Source organism: Bufo bufo, chromosome 4 (assembly GCF_905171765.1).
Source record: "Bufo bufo chromosome 4, aBufBuf1.1, whole genome shotgun sequence".
Lineage (NCBI taxonomy): Eukaryota > Metazoa > Chordata > Amphibia > Anura > Bufonidae > Bufo > Bufo bufo.
In genome coordinates this window covers 86,890,940-86,914,717 of record NC_053392.1, presented here as the reverse complement: position 1 = coordinate 86,914,717, position 23,778 = coordinate 86,890,940, and positions in this window count along the sequence as shown.

Here is a 23,778-nt window from a genome sequence, read left to right as displayed (position 1 = left end):
TATGTTCTCCTGTACAGGTCAACATGCCTGTGTTTTCCAGGAAACAAATACAATGAACGTGTGTTCATCAGAAGCCTCACCGCACACGGCAGGGAAGAGAACCGTCTGGTCTGCTAGTAAAGCTGTATGATACAGAGACTCCATATACATTCTATAGGACGTGCATATCGGATGGTGTATGGCAGGACTCATTTATAACCGTGATATTAACCCATGTTGTTGTATCACTGTGTGCATTATCCTAGTAGTGTGATGTTTTTATTATCCACTGTTCTGTGACATCACTGTGCTCTTTTACAATACCTATGACATCATCATGTTTATGATCTCCGGTCTGTGAAAATATCCCTGTTCTGTGACTTTAATGTGTGCAGTAATCCATTACTGTGACATCACTGTGTGCAACAGCCATTTATGTGACCACAGTGTTTATTATACATGTATCGTGACACCACTGTGTGCAATACCCATTATCTGACTTCACAGTATTTACTATCCAGGTACAGTGACATCACTGTGTGCAATAGCTATTTGATATGACTTCCCTTGTCTATCATCCATGTACTGTGACATCACTGTGTTTCATAGCTATTTGATATGAACTTCCCCTTGTCTATCATCCATTGTACTGTGACATCACTGTGTGCAATATCCATTTGTAATGACTTCACAGTGCTTAATATCCATGTACTTCGCTCGTTCATCAGGTGATGGCATATTTCATGTGGCACCAAAAATGGTTGTTTCTCAGCAGCACATCACCTTTTGTTAATGGGCATGCAGCCAACAAACAAGAAAGTAGTATGGGCATGAAGGATCGTAGTAGACGATCGTTCCTCCCCATGCATAACGATCATTGCTGCATGTAAATACAGCTAAGGCTATTTTCACACTGGTGTTTTGGCTTTCCGTTTGTGAGATCCGTTCAGGGCTCTCACAAGCGGTCCAAAACGGATCAGTTTTGCCCTAATGCATTCTGAATGATAAGGATCCGCTCAGAAGCATCAGTTTGCCTCCGATCCATCTCCATTCTGCTCTGGAGGCCGACACCAAAACGCTGCCTGCAAGCACAATAGAAAACGGATCCGTCCCCCATTGACTTTCAATGGTGTTCCAAGACGGATCCGTCATGGCTGTAGAAGACATAATACAACAGGATCCATTCATGACGGATGCATGCGAGTTGTATTATTGTAACGGAGGCGGTTTTTTGCAGGATCCATGACGGATCCGCAAAAAAACGCTAATGTGAAAGTAGCTTAAACAGCAGGCAATAATCGGGAATGAACAATCTCATTCCTGATCATTGCCCGCTCTGTCAGCCCATGCAGACAGCTCCTTGAAGTCAGAGAACATCAGCTCCTCCACTGGCTTCTGCAAGTCCTTGGAGACTGATATATTAAGTTTGCAAAGCATGAGTTATTTAGGATTGATGTCATGCATGAACATGTCTGCATGGAATTCCGGCTCCTGTTTCACCTCATGGTCAGATGCGGAGCATTAATCACTAATACAGAGTGTAACATGCTCTAACCTGGACTCGGGCCAGTAAAGCACTCAATGGATTTCCATCTCATCATGAGTCCAGAATCCTGGGAGAGGTTTCATTCACATTGTCACTATTATAATGTATACTCCAGTTCATGCGCAAGCTATCTTGTGTTGTGTACAGTGGAATTGTGCAGTGCTCAGATGTGAGATCACTACATACCGGTCCGTTTACATGGCGCCGATACCCAGAGCAATGATTGTGACGAACCGTTCCCTTCCCGATCATTGCCTTGCTGGTTAAAGCTGAATTTACATGCAACAATCATCCGCTATGTGTGCGAATAAATGATCCCTACTACGATTGTTCTTCCTTATACTGATCATTTTTTTTGTCAGCAGCAAATCCCTGTTTACACAGGGGATGCACTGATGATAAATGATGTTATGTGCTGCATAAAATGAATGGATCATCCTGTAGATATGTAATAAGTTGTTAAAGGGGTTATCCATAAATAATGTAAAAAGTTAAAATCAGACATAATCAAATACACGACAACCTCTTTCTTATTTCAAGCTGTCATCTCAGGGGTCTTGTCATGTCTCAGGAGTGTGTCCTTTCTGCTGCAGCTGGTGGCAGTTGAAGGATGGCACTAAACATGTGCTTCCATCCCAGTGAGCAGGACAGAGAAATTAGAAAAATAGCAAACAGCAGGGGGCGCTGAACAGATAAATTTCCATTGAATAACTCAGTAACTATAATACATTTTTAATTACATGAAATTACTAAAGTATTCAGTTCCAGGTGCTGGTTTTGATACTGTAGAATATTTTTTGTGGAAACAACCCCTTTAAGAGGGAAATCGTAAGATATTAAACAGTAGGTGATGTATAATCCTATAAAGTACCATTTTCATTCTGATTTCAGATGAGGTGATCGTTTTCCTGTTTTGTCATGGAAAAAGAGACCCTTCCATCACACAGGAGACAGATCATGTATAACATAGGTATTTCCTTAGTTACTGGTGAAGATACAGACATGTTTTACATTGTTTTATGGTTTTTATATTCTAAGGTTGCAGGTAAGAATGCAAACACGAAAATCAGAAGTAAAGCCCAGGATTCGTGAAGTCATAACGGGTCATAGAGGGAGTTTTAATTTAATTTAGTTAAAAAAAAAAAATAATAATCCTCATGATCTTGGATTATTATCTGCAGTAATTCATGATTAACACTGTTCATAAGGAGTCCAGATCACTATTTTTTTTATTTTCCTACTGCTCTCAGTTACCCCGTTGTTAGCACTCAATGCTGCACTGAAGTACATTGTCAGGACTGCTGTGCGGTGCTAACATAATGGAGAGGACTCATGAGCACATGCACCCCAGTCCTGACAATGTATTTCAGTGCTGCTCTGAGCTCTGACATCAGGAGAGTGGGGGGCAGCAGGATAATAAAATATGTGATCTGGACTCCATATTTGCACTACTACTCATGTATAACTGCAGTTATATATCCAAAATCATGGTTACAGATTCCTTTAAGGGGGAAGCAACTGTGACGTCGGGGAGCAAGGAGGAGATTCGGAGGATGCGGGGCGGTGCTGGGCTCAGAGTCAGAGAACGCTGGACTCATCTCTCAAGCATGGCGGAGACATGACTCATCTAATGTTCATTTACAAATATTGAAAATAGTTTTTTTTGACACAATAAAAGCACACAGAGCTATGGGACTGATATTGCGGATGTGCTAGCGGCCATCTAGCAGCCCATGTCCTCAGCTCTATACACAAAATCCAGGGTGACAGGTTCCCTTTAAGGTTTCTAGGTGTTCCTTTAGCATTTTCCAGTAGTGTATTTTGTTATTACGTAGACACATATACAAGAACTTTATACTAAGTTCTATTCTTTTTTGAGTTCTGCTAACACTAAGACATGTTTTAAGGTTGTCCTATCTATTTGCCCTCCTTGGTAATTTTTCCTTTTTTAGAACATTTTCTTCAGCTTAACTTGACATTTCATGGAGAATCTTTGCCTTTGTGCGTGATGACTTGAATTTTAGTCTCCCATATGGGGACTGAGTTTCGGTGCTTTGTTCCAGCAGGTCTTGAAGCTGTTTAAAAAAGACATTGAAAACTTTTGACCCCATTTACTAAGGAAACATTTCATATATGTGTATTCATTATGTCAGGTTCAGTGAGTGTGCCAAATAGCAAAATGTTCCCAACATCGCAGGGACATTCAGCAGCTCCTAGTCCTTACCTTAGGTGAACCGTCAGAATTTCTCCTATTCCTTATAGATGAGATGTCACATATTTTTGGGAGAGACTTTGGGACAGCAAAACTCTGATTATGTAGTTGATGGACTGATCAAAAATGAACTTTCCATTTAGGACAATCCCATTGTGTTGGAAGGGTTTTACAAAAACTAAACTGATACAGGGTGTCCTGCTACTGGGACCACCACTGTTCTGCTGAAATGTACAGGGGAACCGGGGCAGCAAGTGTTCAATTCCCCTGCAGTGCCACCAAAGGAGAAATGATCATTGTATGGTGCTCATTCCAATTATTGTTTCTAGTTCCTTCATACACAATCCAGAAATGTTTGTTCCTAGGCTTTGGCTAACATGACAGTATTATCACATTCCATCAACCATATGAACAGCGTTTCTTCAGAAAATCTAGTCTTTAGTTTGGGGTCTTCAGGCTCAGTGGCACATTCATGATCATCTCCTTGCCCTCAGCTTTTTCCAAACATAACTTTTACATGCGTCTCTTGATAATTTTGGCAGACCTTCTATCAGCATATTTTTTGTTTTATTAAGGCTACTTTCACACTAGCGTTGTTTAAATCCGGCGTTCATTCCGACGACCGGAACTGCCTGCGGATCCGGAAAAACGTGTGAAAACGGATTTCATTTGAATCCTGATCAGGATTTTGATCACAATGAGAAAATGCATTGGAAAAAACGGGATCCGCCATTTATGGACTTTAACTTTTTTTTTAAAACATTTTTCGGGTTTAACATGCAAAAGCCGGATCCGGTTTGACTAAACACACAGCGCCGGATCCGGCGTTAATGCAAGTCAAAGGAAAAAAAAAGACCGGATCTGGCGTTCAGTCAAAGTGTTCAGGATTTTTGGCCGGAGGTAAAAATACAACATGCTACGGTTTTCTGAAAAGCCTGATCAGTCAAAAAGACTCAACTGAAGACATCCTGATGCATCCTGAACTGATTACTCTCCATTCAGAATGCATTAGGATAAAACTGATCAGTTCTTTTCCGGATTTGAGCCCCTAGGACGGAACTCAGCGCCGAAAAGAAAACGCTAGTGTGAAGTACCCTTAGGCCTCTTTCACACTTGCGTTGTCCGGATCCGGCGTGTACTACACTTGCCGGAATTACACGCCGGATCCGGAAAAACGCAAGTGTACTGAAAGCATTTGAAGACGGAACCGTCTTCCCAATGCGTTCAGTGTTACTATGGCAGCCAGGACGCTATTAAAGTCTGGTTGCCATAGTAGTAGTGGGGAGCGGGGGAGCGGTATACTTACAGTTCGTGCGGCTCCCGGGGCGCTCCAGAATGACGTCAGAGCGCCCCATGCTCATGGATGACGTGATCCATGCGATTACTTGATCCATGCGCTTGGGGCGCCCTGATGTCACTCTGGAGCGCCCCGGGAGCCGCACGGACGGTAAGTATGCTGCTCCCCGCTACACTTTACCATGGCTGCCAGGACTTTAGCGTCCCGGCAGCCATGGTACCATTCAGAAAAAGCTAAATGTCGGGTCCGGCAATGCGCCGAAACGACGTTTAGCTTAAGGCCGGATCCGGATCAATGCCTTTCAATGGGCATTAATTCCGGATCCGGCCTTGCGGCAAGTGTTCAGGATTTTTGGCCAGAGCAAAAAGCGCAGCATGCTGCAGTATTTTCTCCGGCCAAAAAACGTTCCGTTCCGGAACTGAAGACATCCTGATGCATCCTGAACGGATTTCTCTCCATTCAGAATGCATTAGGATAATCCTGATCAGGATTCTTCTGGCATAGAGCCCCGACGACGGAACTCTATGCCGTAAGAAAAGAACGCAGGTGTGAAAGAGCCCTAAGACTGGCATAAATAAATTCCAAAATTAGATATAGGTTTATGTAGTTGGCACAGTCCCTTTAAAGCTGAATGGAATGCTAACTTTTACTTAGCGATGCCTTGCTCGATTCTGGAGAAAAAGTACTGTTAACTCATATGCAAATGAGCAGTTAAGTTCCTCTGGGGCGGCCCAAGCCACTCTGTGCACCTTTGCTCCTCCTGGCTTCTCTGCCAGCCCCTCCCTCTCCTTCTTGATTAGCAGGGACAGGGCATAGTCAACTTGCCTTGCTCTACAGAGGAGTCTACACTCTGTTTTATCAAGGACTCATTGAGATGAGCAGTGTTCACATCTGTTTTCTGAGTGCATGCAAACTCAACACTTTCCACATTATAGTCAATGGGCCAACTCGCATGTCCAATTTTCTGCACAGACCATCAGTCCATGCAAAGAAAATTGCCAATCATCTAATATGTATTGGGATGTTTGACTTTCCCCAAATGCAGATGTCGAGGGGAAAAAGGAACAAGCATGTTAGGTTTCAACATGTCTGATCCTTTGTTGTCATTGGATATAAGCCGCACTGTCTGGATGTGGCAGAGAACCCAAGCTAAGCATGCATGTCTATGACACAAGGAGAGGAGTCACACAGAGTAGGTTCAGTATAGATGTGGAGCCTGTTTTACCTGAATTTGAGGCCATTTGGCAGAAGAAGAGGTATTATATAGAGTAGGTTCCCGTCAAAAATGGGTCACCTTGCCGTGGTGGATGGGCACAAATGATATTGATCATATATAGTTGATAAATATCATGAATAAAGCATTAGTTCATAAATTCTATGTTGGCACTGTACTGTTGCATTGTGTTTGGTTTTGGATTTTCAGCCATGGCGAATCGCACCTGCACATTCACTTCATTTTACGGTATGTGCTGACTGACTTTATTTTATTTTTTCTCTGCAATATGCATTTGGTGGGGTTTCTGTCTCCATTTTGGTTGTGCACTCCTAACAGACCCATCTTTCCCATAGGCTGATTTTAAGTAGTGCATTATATAGCTGTAGCCTGCTCTCCCTAAATTGATTTGAGGCCACTTGGCATCAGGAGAGGTATTCAATAGAGTAGGTGCAGTATATGTGAGTCTACTCTCTCTGTGATGGCCACAAATGTTTTTGATAAAAATACATATTCCTCACATTTATTTTATATAGTGAATATAGCATTAGTGCGTATTCTCTCCAATTGCAAAGTGCTGTTGTATTGTGTTTGGTTTTGTATATTCAGCCATGGTGACAAGCACCTGTGCACTTATTTCTTTATACAGGATGTGCTGACTAACTTTGAATTTTGTTCATGCATGTGTATGGGGTGGTCCAGAGGAATAGTTGTCAGTCGACCACCCATCTCAGGTGTATTATGGCCACCTTAAAGGGCATCTGTCAGCAGGATTTGTACCTATGACACTGGCTGACCTGTTGCATGTGTGTTTTGCAGCTGAAGGCATCTGTGTTGGTCCCATGTTCATATGTGCCCGCCTCGCTGAGAAAAATTATGTTTTAATATAAGCAAATGAGCCTCTAGGAGCAACTGGTGGCTGTTGCACCTAGAGGCTTTGCTTTCTCTGCAACTGCTGCGCCCTCTCCACTGATTGACAGGGCCAGCAACATGAAGCCTCCACATATCTCTTTTTTTAATGCTGCTACAATCTGTCCTGGTAACCTCAGGAGCTCGTCTCCACCTGCCTTGGGCTACTTTCACACTAGCGTTAATATTTTCGTTTTGTCCCTATTCATTGTAAATGGGGACAAAACGTAACTGAATAGAAAAGAGTGCTCCAAAATGCATTCCGTTCTGTTCTCATACCGTAGAGCAAACCGCAGCATGCAAGTTTGCTTTCCGTTCTGGGACTTGGAGCAAGACGGATCCGGCATGACCTACAATGCAAGTCAATGGGGAAGGATCAGTTTTCTCTGTCACAATCTCACACAATAGAAAACGGATCCGTCCCCCATTGACTTTCAATAGAGTTCATGACGGATCCGTCTTGGCAATGATAATACAACTGGATCTGTTCATAATGGGATGCAGACAGTTGTATTATCAGTAACGGAAGCGTTTTTGCTGCCGGATCCAGTAAAAACGCTGGTGTGAAAGTAGCCTTAGACTGTGACAATGCCGCGCTTCATTGTACTAAACTGAATGGCAAAATACAGGACAGTGCTCGATCTCACTGCAAGATCTGCAAGTTGTCACTACTATTTCTATAAGGATAGTAATAACACTAGAATCTGTCCTCAAATCTAGATGTCCTCTGTATAGTTCAGAAAAGGGGGAATAACGCGTAGAATAGATTATATGTTTGACTTGGTTCCAGCACCATAGATGGAAGAGAGCGTCTGCTCAATGTTAGTCTGGATTGATGACAGATTGCCTTAAAAGGCTTTGTCCATCTTAAGAAATAAGTTTTTATTGTATCAGTGTATCTAAAATATAGTAGTTTTGATTAAAAAATCCTATTCTTTTGTGTCTACAGCTGTTACGCAGACGTATGTGTTTCCATGGTTACAGACTACAAACAGTGTGTTGTCTGATCCAGCAATTATACCCAATACCTATGTGTTCCCTACTGAATGTATGCTAGTGGCATATGAGATCTGCCATGACCATCATGGCTATGAATAAAAGCAATGACAGTGGTGTGAACAGAGCTTTACCCAAAAAAATCTAAGTTATAATCTGAGTACATTCATTTCTATACACAATACCATACATGATTCGGCTCAGTAAATCAAAGATAATTCATTAGTAAGTAAATTCAAGTTATACAGTCGTGGCCAAAAGTTTTGAGAATGACACAAATATTAGTTTTCACAAAGTTTGCTGCTAAACTGCTTTTAGATCTTTGTTTCAGTTGTTTCTGTGATGTAGTGAAATATAATTACACGCACTTCATACGTTTCAAAGGCTTTTATCGACAATTACATGACATTTATGCAAAGAGTCAGTATTTGCAGTGTTGGCCCTTCTTTTCAGGACCTCTGCAATTCAACTGGGCATGCTCTCAATCAACTTCTGGGCCAATTCCTGACTGATAGCAACCCATTCTTTCATAATCACTTCTTGGGGTTTGTCAGAATTAGTGGGTTTTTGTTTGTCCACCCGCCTCTTGAGGATTGACCACAAGTTCTCAATGGGATTAAGATCTGGGGAGTTTCCAGGCCATGGACCCAAAATGTCAACGTTTTGGTCCCCGAGCCACTTAGTTATCACTTTTGCCTTATGGCACGGTGCTCCATCATGCTGGAAAATGCATTGTTCTTCACCAAACTGTTGTTGGATTGTTGGAAGAAGTTGCTGTTGGAGGGTGTTTTGGTACCATTCTTTATTCATGGCTGTGTTTTTGGGCAAAATTGTGAGTGAGCCCACTCCCTTGGATGAGAAGCAATCCCACACATGAATGGTCTCAGGATGCTTTACTGTTGGCATGACACAGGACTGATGGTAGCGCTCACCTTTTCTTCTCCGGACAAGCCTTTTTCCAGATGCCCCAAACAATCGGAAAGATGCTTCATCGGAGAATATGACTTTGCCCCAGTCCTCAGCAGTCCATTCACCATACTTTCTGCAGAAGATCAATCTGTCCCTGATGTTTTTTTTTTGGAGAGAAGTGGCTTCTTTGCTGCCCTTCTTGACACCAGGCCATCTTCCAAAAGTCTTCGCCTCACTGTGCGTGCAGATGCGCTCACACCTGTCTGCTGCCATTCCTGAGCAAGCTCTGCACTGGTGGCACTCCGATCCCGCAGCTGAATCCTCTTTAGGAGACGATCCTGGCGCTTGCTGGACTTTCTTGGACGCCCTGAAGCCTTCTTAACAAGAATTGAACCTCTTTCCTTGAAGTTCTTGATGATCCTATAAATTGTTGATTGAGGTGCAATCTTAGTAGCCACAATATCCTTGCCTGTGAAGCATTTTTATGCAACGCAATGATGGCTGCACGATTTTCTTTGCAGGTCACCATGGTTAACAATGGAAGGAACAATGATTTCAAGCATCACCCTCCTTTTAACATGTCAAGTCTGCCATTTTAACCCCAATCAGCCTGACATAATGATCTCCAGCCTTGTGCTCGTCAACATTCTCACCTGAGTTAACAAGACGATTACTGAATGATCTCAGCAGGTCCTTTAATGACAGCAATGAAATGCAGTGGAAAGTTTTTTTTTGGGGATTAAGTTAATTTTCATGGCAAGAAGGACTATGCAATTCATCTGATCACTCTTCATAACATTCTGGAGTATATGCAAATTGCTATTATAAAAACTAAGCAGCAACTTTTCTAATTTCCAAAATTTATGAAGTTCTCAAAACTTTTGGCCACGATGTACATATTATATATAATACAATAATATGATAATGAGAGCAGTAAACATTTTTTATTTCCAGAATTTTACATATTCCTGCTGCTCACATTTGGGATTCCTGGTCAATGGGTTGTCTCACTAAGACAACTCTTTTCCATTTGCTGTGTTAGAGCATATGGATTTTATAGTGGGGGTCTCCAGCTTGGGACCACCATCTATGAGTTAGAACAGGGGGTTTGCTAAGCATCAGAAGCTCACCCTCTGACAGACCTGACTGCAGCTTCCTTCCATGGGTTTCAGTATTCGGACCATGACGATAAGCTGGTCGCCAGGCTGGGTTAATTTATAAAAGGGGACATTATGATGGTAAAATCCCTTTAATAATATATTTTATTGTATGCTTGCTGTAGTATAAATCAGCTGTCGCTGCACTGATTGACTATAGATCTTATGGAGGGCTTGGACTTGTACACAGCCGCCAATCTAAACAGGTAGAGCTGCAGTTTATAGCATAGAAAGAAGACCAAGGGCTCAGATGCACTCACCGGTTATACCGCCTTCCTAAGCATCTGTGTCAGTGATGAAGTGATGATGGTCGGTGTTTCATCCATGACAATGTCAGTGAAGAGTCCATTGTTAGTCCGTGTGTCCGTTTTTTTTGCCCTCTTTGTGTCATCCATATTCCACATTCACTGCTAGGCTGAAAAAAGGGATTTCCAGATTATCTCCTACCAATGGTCAGTCAAAACCCAAACAAAACATGGATGCCATGCACGTTCTATCAGTGGTTTTCACAGACCCGTAGACTTCAATGGGCATGTTTGGTCCACATCATCGACCCAAAAAGTGCATGGGTCACATATCTGCAACAGTCCCGCATTTGGAGGGACTGTCCCTAAGGCCTCGTTCACATCACCGTTCAGCCTTTCCGTTCTCCTGCTCCGTTTATAATGGGGTCCGTTATGCTTCCGCTCAGAAGAGGATTTTGAAGCGGAGACAAAAGTCCTGCATGCACAACTTTTGTCTCCGCTTCAAAATCATCTTCTGAGCGGAAACATAACGGACCCCATTATAGTCTATGGGGTCCTAAGGGCTCCGTTTGACAGTTATGTGCCTTTTTCGTCCTAAACGGAGCAGGAGAACGGAAAGGCTGAACAGTGACGTGAACAAAGCCTTATTTGCAGAAATAATTCCTACAAGTTTAGGCTGGGGCTTATGTAAACTCTGCCCATAGATGTGCAGTCGTGCACAGATTGGGGGGGTCCCGGGGGCAGGGCCTATTTGTCCCAAATTTACAAACTGCAGAGTTGGTACAATGGACATATTGGCAATTATAATTTTTAAGGCCACAAACGAACATCTGGTTTAACCCCTTCCCGACCAGTGCCATACTGGTACGGCGCTGGCCGGGTCTTTAAAGATTGCACTCGCTCCTGAGCAGAGTGGGCGCCATAGCTGTGTGGCGCCGTAGCAGAGTGGGCACCATACAGTAGACACCCGTGTCTTATGTCTGCAACCGGCAATAATGCCGGACGCGGACATTTAACACTTCAGGTACCATGGTCAATGCTGACCATGGCATCTGAGCACATGTAAACCTGGAGCGCGCGCTTCCAGGTGTCCTCTGATTCCCTCTGGTGGTGTTTGGCAGAGTCGAAGCTTGTATGCAGCAGCCCCCGTCCCTCAAAAAAAAATATTAAAAAGTAATCAAGAAATCGTACACACCCCAGAACGGTATCAATGAAAAGTACAGATCGCCCCGCAAAAATATATACAAAAAACTACGAAAAAAGTTATAGGGGTCAGAATGTGGCGACAAAAAAGTTATACAGATTGTTTTCCCATAGTTTTTATTATTTTATCAGTATCAAAACGCACATATAAGGTATCGCTGGATTCGTACTGACCTGTAAAATAAAATAACTGGTCAGTTTTATCATCATAAATAAAAAATAAAAAAAACGTAAAACTGTGATGGAATTGTTTTTCCAATTCCATCCCATTTGGAATTTTTTTCCTGCTTCCCACTACATCATATGCAATATTGAATAGTGGCGTTGGAAAGTACAACTTGTCCCGCAAAAAACAAGCCTATGTGAACAAAAAAATTTAAAAGTTATGGCTCTGGGAAGGCAGGGAGCGCAAAATGAAAACGCAAAAAGGAAGAAACTTCCGGGGTAGAAAGGGTTAAACATGAAGCACTTATGGGATCTTCTGAGTGCAATTACATAATTTTGCATTTAAAAACACGCCACAGCTGTAATGTATAGAATTTTTTTTACCCCAGGAAAGATTCAGCTTGCTGTCCTCCGCACACCCTCAGGGGGGCAGATGGAACAGTCCACTACGACCCCAATGAGATTTCAGCTGGGTTCACCACTTACTATACCGCACTTTATAACCTACCTAGTGATCTTCCCACAAATGAGGGGCCCTGAGAGCGTTTGCTACAGGCATATCTGACCTTGTGCAGCCTTCCCACTTTGTCTGCAGCGACATTAATGCCTTAACGGGCCTATTACCACTGAGGAAGTGGGAGAGGTAATCGATCACCTACCCGAGGCCAAATCCCTAGGCCCTGACAGCTTTCCTTATTACAAGTACTACAAGACTTTTAAATCGTAACTACTCCCTCATATGACAAATCTCTTTAATCGGTTCCTTTCGGGTGACACTGTACCCAATTCTATGTCCCATTCTTAACTTTCGTTAGTCCCGAAACCTGGTAAAGACCCCCTACAAATGTCAAAACTATAGGCCTATAGCGCTACTAAACTCTGACCTTAAGATTTTCACTAAAATATTAGCTTCTTGTTTACCCACTTCAGCCCCCCTAGCTTAAACACCCTTAATGACCAGACCACTTTTTACACTTCTGCACTACACTACTCTTACCGTTTATTGCTCGGTCATGCAACTTACCACCCAAATGAATTTTACCTCCTTTTCTTCTCACTAATAGAGCTTTAATTTGGTGGTATTTCATTGCTGCTGACATTTTTACTTTTTTTGTTATTAATCGAAAGTTAACGATTTTTTTGCAAAAAAATGACATTTTTCACTTTCAGTTGTAAAATTTTGCAAAAAAAACGACATCCATATATAAATTTTTCTCAAAATTTATTGTTCTACATGTCTTTGATAAAAAAAATGTTTGGGTAAAAAAAAATGGTTTGGGTAAAAGTTATAGCGTTTACAAACTATAGTACAAAAATGTGAATTTCCGCTTTTTGAGGCAGCTCTGACTTTCTGAGCACCTGTCATGTTTCCTGAGGTTCTACAATGCCCAGACAGTACAAACACCCCACAAATGACCCCATTTCGGAAAGTAGACACCTAAGGTATTCGCTGATGGGCATAGTGAGTTCATAGAACTTTTATTTTTTGTCACAAGTAGCGGAAAATGATGATTTTTTTTTTTCTTACAAAGTCTCATATTCACTAACTTGTGACAAAAAATAAAAACTTCCATGAACTCACTAATGCCCATCACGAAATACCTGGGGGTATCTTCTTTCCAAAATGGGGTCACTTGTGGGGTAGTTATACTGCCCTGGCATTTTAGGGGCCCTAATGCGTGAGAAGTAAGTTTGAAATCAAAATCTGTAAAAAATGGCCGGTGAAATCTGAAAGGTGCTCTTTGGAATGTGAGCCCCTTTGCCCACCTAGGCTGCAAAAAAGTGTCACACATCTGGTATTGCAGTACTCAGGAGAAGTTGGGCAATGTGTTTTGGGGTGTCATTTTACATATACCCATGCTGGTGAGATAAATATCTTGGTCAATTGCCAACTTGTATAAAAAAATGGGAAAAGTTGTCTTTTTGCCAAGATATTTCTCTCACCCTGCCATGGGTATATGTAAAATGACACACCAAAACACATTCCCCCAACTTCTCCTGAGTACGGGCAATACCAGATGTGTGACACTTTTTTGCAGCCTAGGTGGGCAAAGGGGCCCACATTCCAAAGAGCACCTTTCGGATTTCACCGGCCATTTTTTACAGATTTTGATTTCAAACTACTTTGCACGCATTTGGGCCCCTAAAATGCCAGGGCAGTATAACTACCCCACAAGTGACCCCATTTTGGAAAGAAGACACCCCAAGGTATTTCGTGATGGGCATAGTGAGTTCATGGAAGTTTTTATTTTTTGTCACAAGTTAGTGGAATATGAGACTTTGTAAGAAAAAAATAAAATAAAAAATCATCATTTTCCGCTAACTTGTAACAAAAAATAAAAAATTCTAGGACTCGCCATGCCCCTCACGGAATACCTTGGGGTGTCTTCTTTCCAAAATGGGGTCACTTGTGGGGTAGTTATACTGCCCTGGCATTCTAGGGGCCCTAATGTGTGGTAAGTAATTTGAAATCAAAATGTGTAAAAAATGGCCGGTGAAATCCTAAAGGTGCTCTTTGGAATGTGGGCTCCTTTGCCCACCTAGGCTGCAAAAAAGTGTCACACATGTGGTATTGCCGTACTCAGGAGAAGTTGGGGCAATGTGTTTGGGTGTCATTGTACATATACCCATGCTGGGTGAGATAAATATCTCGCAAAAGACACCTTTTTCCAATTTTTCGATACAAAGTTGGCATTTGACCGAGATATTTATCTCACCCAGCATAGGTATATGTAAAATGACACCCCAAAACACATTCCCAACTCTCCTGAGTACGGCGATACCAGATGTGTGACACTTTTTTGCAGACTAGATGCGCAAAGGGGCCCATATTCTTTAGGAGGGCATTTTTAGACATTTGGATCCCAGACTTCTTCTCACGCTTTAGGGCCCCTAAAATGCCAGGGCAGTATGACTACCCCACATGTGACCCCATTTTGGAAAGAAGACACCCCAAGGTATTCAATGAGGGGCATGGCGAGTTCATAGAATTTTTTTTTTTTGCCACAAGTTAGCGGAAATTGATTTTATTTATTTTTTCTCACAAAGTCTCCCTTTCCGCTAACTTGGGACAAAAATTTCAATCTTTCATGGACTCAATATGCCCCTCAGCGAATACCTTGGGGTGTCTACTTTCCGAAATGGGGTTACATGTGGGGTATTTATACTGCCCTGGCATTTTAGGGGCCCTAAAGCGTGAGAAGAAGTCTGGAATATAAATGTATAAATACGCATTTGGATTCCGTGAGGGGTATGGTCAGTTCATGTGAGAGTTTATTTTTTGACACAAGTTAGTGGAATATGAGACTTTGTAAGAAAAAAAATATATATATAAATTTCCGCTAACTTGGGCCAAAAAAAAGTCTGAATGGAGACTTACAGGGGGGTCATCAGGGAGTGTATATGGGGTTATCACCCCCCTGTCATTGATCACCCCCCTGTAAGGCTCCATTCAGATGTCCGTATGTGTTTTGCGGATCCGATCCATGTATCCGTGGATCCGTAAAAAACATACGGACGTCTGAATGGAGCCTTACAGGGGGTGATCAATGACAGGAGGGTGATCAATGACAGGGGGGGTGATCAGGGAGTCTATATGGGGTGATCACCCCCCTGTCATTGATCACCCCCCTGTAAGGCTCCATTCAGATGTCCGTATGTGTTTTGCGGATCCGATCCATGTATCCGTGGATCCGTAAAAAACATACGGACGTCTGAATGGAGCCTTACAGGGGGGTGATCAATGACAGGAGGGTGATCAATGACAGGGGGGTGATCAGGGAGTCTATATGGGGTGATCACCCCCCTGTAAGGCTCCATTCAGATGTCCGTATGTGTTTTGCGGATCCGATCCATGTATCCGTGGATCCGTAAAAAACAGACGGACGTTTGAATGGAGCCTTACAGGGGGGTGATCAATGACAGGGGGGTGATCAATGACAGGGGGTGATCAGGGAGTCTATATGGGGTGATCACCCCCCTGTCATTGATCACCCCCCTGTAAGGCTCCATTCAGATGTCCATATGTGTTTTGCGGATCCGATCCATGTATCCGTGGATCCGTAAAAAACATACGGACGTCTGAATGGAGCCTTACAGGGGGGTGATCAATGACAGGGGGGGTGATCAGGGAGTCTATATGGGGTGATCACCCCCGTCATTGATCACCCCCCTGTAAGGCTCCATTCAGACGTCCGTATGTGTTTTGCGGATCCGATCCATGTATCAGTGGATCCGTAAAAAACATACGGACGTCTGAATGAAGCCTTACAAGGGGCTGATCAATGACAGGGGGGTGATCAATGACAGGGGGGTGATCAGGGAGTCTATATGGGGTGATCAGGGGTTAATAAGGGGTTAATAAGTGACAGGGGGGGTGTAGTGTAGTGGTGTTTGGTGCTACTTACTGAGCTGCCTGTGTCCTCTGGTGGTCGATCCAAGCAAAGGGGACCACCAGAGGACCAGGTAGCAGGTATATTAGACGCTGTTATCAAAACAGCGTCTAATATACCTGTTAGGGGTTAAAAAAATTGCATCTCCAGCCTGCCAGCGAACGATCGCCGCTGGCAGGCTGGAGATCCACTTGCTTACCTTCCGATCCTGTGAACGCGCGCGCCTGTGTGCACGCGTTCACAGGAAATCTTGCGTCTCGCGAGAGGACGCGTATATGCGTCCACCCAGAATAGCAGGGCCGCCGCCAGGACGCAATCCTGCGTACGGCGGTCCTGAGGCGGTTAAACGCTTTACTCCCCTCATTGATCCATTAGGACCAGGTAGGCTTCGTCCCCTGCAGGCAAGGTAGCGATAACACGCGGCGGAACATTGACCTCTTGGATGTGATTGACCGCTCGGGGGAGGAAGCATTGCTCCTTAGTTTAGACGTAGAAAAAGCGTTTGATCAATTACGGTAAGCTGGCCGTTTCTAATTGCGGCTCTGAAGGCCTATGGTCTATCTAGCCCCTTTGTTCAGGCCATCCGGGGTTTATACTCCTCCCCACACGAAATCCTGACCAATTCACATTAACAACATTGTTTGCGATATGTATCGAACCCTTATCACTGCAGCCAAAATTAGAGCATGTCTGGAAGTCAGAGGTGTTATGGTCAGAGATAAAGAGTTCAAGCTGTCCCTGTATGCAGACGACGTTCTACTTTCCTTCGCCAACCTTCACATCTCCCTCTTAAATCTCCACTAAATACTGCAGGAGTTTGGACGCCTCTCAGGGTATAGGATCAACACCCATAACACTGAGGCTCTCCCTCTTAATGTTCCTCAGGCAAGCCTTAACACCATTGAGGCCAACTTCCCTTTTAATTGGAGAAGGGATTCCTTACGGTACCTGGGTGTGGACCTTACACCCCGTTACGTGGATCTGTACAAGCACAATTTCCCCTCCATTTACATGAAGATTAGAGAACTCCTCACTAAATGGCACACACTCCCTATCACTCCCAATCCTTCATGGGCCGCAGTAAAGATGTCAGCCTTGCCAAAGATTTTGTACTCGTTTGAGACCTTACCCATTCCTGTCCCTTTTAGAGACCTGCGGTCGATCCAGTCATAGCTTTTAAGAATTATTTGGGCCTTAAAACACCACAGGATTCCTAGGTCGGTGCTTTTGTCTAGCAAGTCCCAGGGTGGTTTGGGAGTCCCGGACCTGATTAAGTACTACTGGGCTGCCCAGTTGTGCTGCATCACGGCATGGGCATCTTTACAACCCTATTCTATCTGGATGAAAATAGAGAGACTCTGGCTGGCTCCCATCCACCCTAATTCTCTGCTATGGTCAAGCCCTTTTAATGCACCATCCCCTAGGGAACTCTTGGGTCCAATGCTTTGCACCAAATCCATATGGTGGAACTACAGTAGTAAATTCCCCCTGGCTTCCTACTATTCCTCCATGACTTCCTTTCTTTATCACCCCTTACTCCCAGCTAGTCTTTCCCCATCAGGGACAAGGAAGTGGTTTCAGTAAGGTGTCTTCTGCTATGCGGATATAGTTGACCTGTTTTCAAGTGAACTACTATCTTTCTCTGCTATTCAGGCTGGAAGAATACTTGGGAAGAACTCTCCCAGACGCATTTTGGCGCCTTATATGGAGGAGATCGGCAAAGTCTTCAATGTCAGTTCTCTCCCAGGAGAACCAGTATAAGATACTAATGTATTGGTATCACACTCCCAATCTAATCCATAGATTAAACCCAACAGTCCTGGGAGATTGCTGAAGATGTGGGACTTCCTGGGGAACCCTCCATCATGTTTTCTGGGATTGTCCTCTTATACACCCCTTTTGGTCTGAAGTCAGCACTCTCCTGAGTGATCTTTTTAGATGCAGTATACCACCCGATCCCTTATCCTTCCTACAAAATATTACACCTACGAACATAAGGAAACACTCGCTTGAACTCTTAATACAAGTGCTGACTGTGGCCCGCTGCCTATTGCTCGCTTCTGGAAGCAATGTGACATCCCTCCCCCCCGAGGATCTCTGACCTTTACGCCAAGGTATCAGATATACAGACCCTAGAGTATATGACAGCTCTATTTCAGGCTAAAGTGGACCTATTTCACGCCATCTGGGACCCATGGGCAGGGCCGGTTTTAGACAAAGCGTGGCCCTGGGCAAAATTTTAAGTGGGGTCCCAAAAGAAATATTGCACAAACAGCACATTCACACATAGCCTGCCTGCACTGATTGCGGATTACACATGGTTTTTCCACGCAGATTCTCGTGCAGAGAAAGTGCAGTGCAATACAGTACCAGCAAGGTGTATAAGATTATCTTTAGGATAGGACATCAATATCAGATCGGCTGGCGTCATTCTCCCGGGACACCTGCCGATCAACTATTGGGAGGCCAGTGATGTCCCTGTATATCAGTCACATGGCCTAGTTGCAGTTCAGTCCTATTCAAGTGAAAGGAGATGAGCTGCAATACCAAGCATCGCTGCTGTCTAATGTACCGCGCTGTGCTTGGTAAACTATAGAGACCGCAGTGCTCACCGGAGCTCTGGTGAACTCTGTGGCCTTTTCAAACAGCTGATCAGCAGGGGTGTCAGGAGTCACTGATCTGATACTGATGACCTATCCTGAGGATAAACCATCCATATCAAATTCCCAGGTAAACCTTTTAACTGAAAAAAACAGGTTGAAGAAGCAGGTTGGAAAGACAAATATAGCCTTTAAAGTGTAACTCTCCTTTAAAAACACTTTCTACATGTCATAGTGACCACATACTTCTTACATCCAGGGACATCTCCTGCCATGTAGACCTAGACTCTTTCCTCTTCTCCTCCGTTTGACCCAGACCGCCATGAAAAATTCTTTCAGCCACACCTTGTCTCTACAGAGTTTGTAACACAGACACGTTAGATTTCAATTTTTCCATCAACCTCCCCATCCTGGTGTCCCCACAGTGTCATCCTGCTGCCACTCCCAATACTGTGCCTGTGGTGCGCATCCTGCTGAAAAAATAGTGACCCTAATAGACATAATTGGGGTCAATTATCAAACTGGTGTAAAGTAGAACTGGATTTCCAAAAGAGCTGTCAAAAATGAAAGGTGGAATCTGATTGGTTGCTATGGGCAACTAAGCCAGTTCTACTTTGCACCAGTTTGATAAATTACCCCAAATGTCTGTTTAGTGTCCACAGCAGCTATACAGGGAGTGCAGAATTATTAGGCAAGTTGTATTTTTGAGGATTAATTTTATTATTGAACAACAACCATGTTCTCAATGAACCCAAAAAACTCATTAATATCAAAGCTGAATATTTTTGGAAGTAGTTTTTAGTTTGTTTTAGTTTTAGCTATTTTAGGGGGATATCTGTGTGTGCAGGTGACTATTACTGTGCATAATTATTAGGCAACTTAACAAAAAACAAATATATACCCATTTCAATTATTTATTTTTACCAGTGAAACCAATATAACATCTCAACATTCACAAATATACATTTCTGACATTCAAAAACAAAACAAAAACAAATCAGTGACCAATATAGCCACCTTTCTTTGCAAGGACACTCAAAAGCCTGCCATCCATGGATTCTGTCAGTGTTTTGATCTGTTCACCATCAACATTGCGTGCAGCAGCAACCACAGCCTCCCAGACACTGTTCAGAGAGGTGTACTGTTTTCCCTCCTTGTAAATCTCACATTTGATGATGGACCACAGGTTCTCAATGGGGTTCAGATCAGGTGAACAAGGAGGCCATGTCATTAGATTTTCTTCTTTTATACCCTTTCTTGCCAGCCACGCTGTGGAGTACTTGGACGCGTGTGATGAAGCATTGTCCTGCATGAAAATCATGTTTTTCTTGAAGGATGCAGACTTCTTCCTGTACCACTGCTTGAAGAAGGTGTCTTCCAGAAACTGGCAGTAGGACTGGGAGTTGAGCTTGACTCCATCCTCAACCCGAAAAGGCCCCACAAGCTCATCTTTGATGATACCAGCCCAAACCAGTACTCCACCTCCACCTTGCTGGCGTCTGAGTCGGACTGGAGCTCTCTGCCCTTTACCAATCCAGCCACGGGCCCATCCATCTGGCCCATCAAGACTCACTCTCATTTCATCAGTCCATAAAACCTTAGAAAAATCAGTCTTGAGATATTTCTTGGCCCAGTCTTGACGTTTCAGCTTGTGTGTCTTGTTCAGTGGTGGTCGTCTTCAGCCTTTCTTACCTTGGCCATGTCTCTAAGTATTGCACACCTTGTGCTTTTGGGCACTCCAGTGATGTTGCAGCTCTGAAATATGGCCAAACTGGTGGCAAGTGGCATCTTGGCAGCTGCACGCTTGACTTTTCTTAGTTCATGGGCAGTTATTTTGCGCCTTGGTTTTTCCACACGCTTCTTGCGACCCTGTTGACTATTTTGAATGAAACGCTTGATTGTTCGATGATCACGCTTTAGAAGCTTTGCAATTTTAAGAGTGCTGCATCCCTCTGCAAGATATCTCACTATTTTTGACTTTTCGGAGCCTGTCAAGTCCTTCTATTGACCCATTTTGCCAAAGGAAAGGAAGTTGCCTAATAATTATGCACACCTGATATAGGGTGTTCATGTCATTAGACCACACCCCTTCTCATTACAGAGATGCACATCACCTAATATGCTTAATTGGTAGTAGGCTTTCGAGCCTATACAGCTTGGAGTAAGACAACATGCATAAAGAGGATGATGTGGTCAAAATACTCATTTGCCTAATAATTCTGCACGCAGTGTAATGTCCCCTAGAGTGCCCCAGTAATAATAACACCTTATATTGTGCTCCAGGTAATAATCCCTGTATAGTGTCCCCAGAAATAATAGAATTGCCCCTACAGTGCCTCCCCAATAGCAAGGCCCCCCACCCTGCCCCCATATAGTAATCCCCCCATAGTAATTTGCCCCTACAGTGCCTCCCCAATAGCAAGGCCCCCCACGCTGCCCCCATATAGTAATCATAGTAATCCCCCTATAGTAATTTCCCCCACATAGTGATTTGCCCCACACAGTAATTTCCACCACACTGCCCCCATATAGTAGTTTACCATGACGTCATCACGCACAGCTGCGCTGGGATTTCACTACTGCATAGGCCTCAGGCCTGCTAGGCTTGAAGCCTATGGCGGTGATCGGCAGCGGGGCAGGGAACTATGCGCTCCCGTGCCCAGCCGCAGTATGTGGGCGTTCGGGTCGGCGTTGGGCCCCCCAGCGGTGCTGGGCCTGGGGCTGCCAACCCGAACATCATCCGCCACTGACTGGAAGGGGGCCCCTTTGGTGACGGGGGCCCAGGGCAATTGCCCAGTTTGCCCCCCCTAACGCCGGCCCTACCCATGGGTCACCTATTGGATTGCCAGACAACCCTGAGACGATCTTGGAGAGTAGTAGACCCCTTTTCCCCCTATCTCCTGATGTGTCTTTGTCCGTATTGTTAGTGCCTTTTTTTTCTCCTTTTTGTTCTTTCATTGCTATTTATTATAACTTTTTTCTGTCTGTAATGTTCTAATGAGATGCAGTGCGGACTATATGCACGCCATTGTGATATTCTTCATAACTTTCTCCTTAAGAACATCTCCTTTAGGTTGGGATAGTTTTGAAGTTCATCCCTTTTTTCAAATAATTGAATACAACTCGAAGTTTGGTTATCAGTTAGCCTTTATTTGTGTCTAAGAGATATAGATTGCCTTAAATTCCAGATGTATGATATGTGTTACCTTGGAAACGTGATCGGTACACATTGTCTTGCTTATATCTCTGCATATATTATGTAAATGACGAAAAGAATATGTGCCATTGTCTTTCAATAAAAACACAATTATAAAAAAAAAAGTTTGCTGTCCTATATTTGTATTTAAAGGGTAACTGTCATGTTTTCATAAAAAAAATAAAAAAATTTTTTAGCATATGTTACTGCTGCTGCAGCATTATGCATAAAGCAATCTTTAGTTTCTTCACATCCCACTGTTTTCCTTGAGTTTTTCCCTTAGTTACGGCTGTTTAAAGGGGTTCTGCACTTTAGATAGATCATCAGCATCTGATCGGCGGGGGTCGGACACCCGGGACCCCCGCCGATCAGCTGTTTGAGAAGGCAGCGGCGCTCCAGTAGTGGCGCTCCAGCAGCGCCGCGGCCTTCTCACTGTTTACCGCAGGCCTAGTGACGTCACGACTAGTATCACTGGCCTGGGCGGGGCTAAGCTCTGTTCCCTTGAATGGAGCTTAGCCCTGCTCAGGCCAGTTGATACAAGTCGTGACGTCACTCGGCCAGCGCCGCTGCCTTCTCAAACTGCTGATCGGCGGGGGTCCCAGGTGGGGGTCCAGAGGATAGATCATCAGTTTAAACAAAGTGCAAAACCCTTTTAAACATTTACAATATGAGGACCTTCTCAAGATGGCTCCTCTGCCAGTTCTCTGAGGCCAAAACTGCTTTCCCTCACTTCACATACACACTTGCTGTAGCCAGCTGCTCCCTGCCAGCCAATCAGATTGGATCACGCCTCCTAATACAGGCATGCAGTGTGAAGGACCGCCCCTCCGTCTTCTGTTTATACTAAAAGGAAGACAGACAAGCCCTAGCAACAGACTTTTAAGGGAGCAGTGGAAAGGGACAGAGGACATTAATGAAAGCTGTTATTATAAGGTAATTACAGATCTTTTGACAATCATTGAGACTAACTCAGGTATACATGCCTAGCTCTAATAAACTAGTAAAAAAAATAAAAAATGATAGTTACCCTTTAAATACCCTGGCCATGGCACACTGGCTTTTACCCAGTGCATATGCCCTACCAGTGCCCCCTAGCTACGATCCTGTATTGCTGCACTTCTTTGCTGCTCACTTTTATTTCTGGGGTCGTATATGATTAGAAGCCTTGAGCACCCCTTAGGCCCCTTTCACACGAGCGAGTTTTCCGCGCTGATGCAATGCGTGACGTGAATGCATAGCACCTGCACTGAATCCTGACCCATTCATTTTTTTCACGCATCAGTTCTGCGTTGCGTGAAAAAAACCGCAGCATGTTCTATATTCTGCGTTTTTCACACAGCCCTGGCCCCATAGAAGTGAATGGGGCTTCAGTGAAAAACGCGTTGCATCCGGAAGCAAGTGCGGATGCGATGTGTTTTTCACTGATGGTTGCTAGGAGATGTTGTTTGTAAACCTTCAGTTTTTTATGAAAAACTCATCAAAACGCATTACACACGCATGGAAAAAACTGAACAACTGAACGCAATCGCAGACAAAACTGACTGAACTTGCTTGCAAAATGGTGCGAGTTTCACTGAACGCATCCGGACCTAATCCGTCACGCTCATGTGAAAGAGGCCTTAGGTTTAAGGACCCCCATAGTTATCTCACATTCATATCATTGTTATATGATAAAGCATCTACTGCTTTAAGGCTTCAGACGCTGCACATTTCCCTTCCTCTTGTGTCCCTCCTGACAGGGCTGTAATTATGCATGTGTA